This window comes from Dipodomys ordii, unplaced genomic scaffold (genome assembly GCF_000151885.1).
Source record: "Dipodomys ordii isolate 6190 unplaced genomic scaffold, Dord_2.0 Scaffold66, whole genome shotgun sequence".
In the NCBI taxonomy this organism is placed as follows: Eukaryota; Metazoa; Chordata; class Mammalia; order Rodentia; family Heteromyidae; genus Dipodomys; species Dipodomys ordii.
This window is the reverse complement of record NW_012267282.1, coordinates 4,689-5,010: the sequence shown is the minus strand read 5'-3', so window position 1 is coordinate 5,010 and position 322 is coordinate 4,689. Positions and strand designations below refer to the sequence as shown.

The 322-nt window shown below is 73.0% G+C and overlaps 1 protein-coding gene across 1 annotated transcript in view; it reads left to right on the top strand.

The window, feature by feature from the left end:
* Positions 1 to 322, top strand: part of Anhx (anomalous homeobox) — a gene marked incomplete at its 3' end in the record, with an annotated part of 26,280 nt that overhangs the window by 25,058 nt on the left and 900 nt on the right. The window lies entirely within an intron of this gene.

Below are 322 nucleotides of genomic sequence, written 5' to 3'. Positions count from 1 at the left end.
GGGGCGGGGGCGGGCCGGAGGGCTGGACTAGTCTGGGCCTGTTCTTTCTGAGGCGGCAGACACGCGGGCGGCTCGGCAGCTCCTTCCTCTGGGCGCGTGCGGTGGCATGCGGGCCTGCGGAGCTGGGGGCGCGCTGTGGTCTTGTGGCGGGCTGGGCTTCCGACCCGGTCCTGTCAGGCGCAGGCGGCTTTTCTCCGGGGGAAGCGCCTGGAGGAACGCGGGCTCTTCGCGGTCAGCTCGTCTGTGGAGAAGGCGGGACGCGGGGCCTGAGCGGACCGTGAGGCGACTGCGGAGGACGAGCGGAGCTGAGCGGACCGTGAGG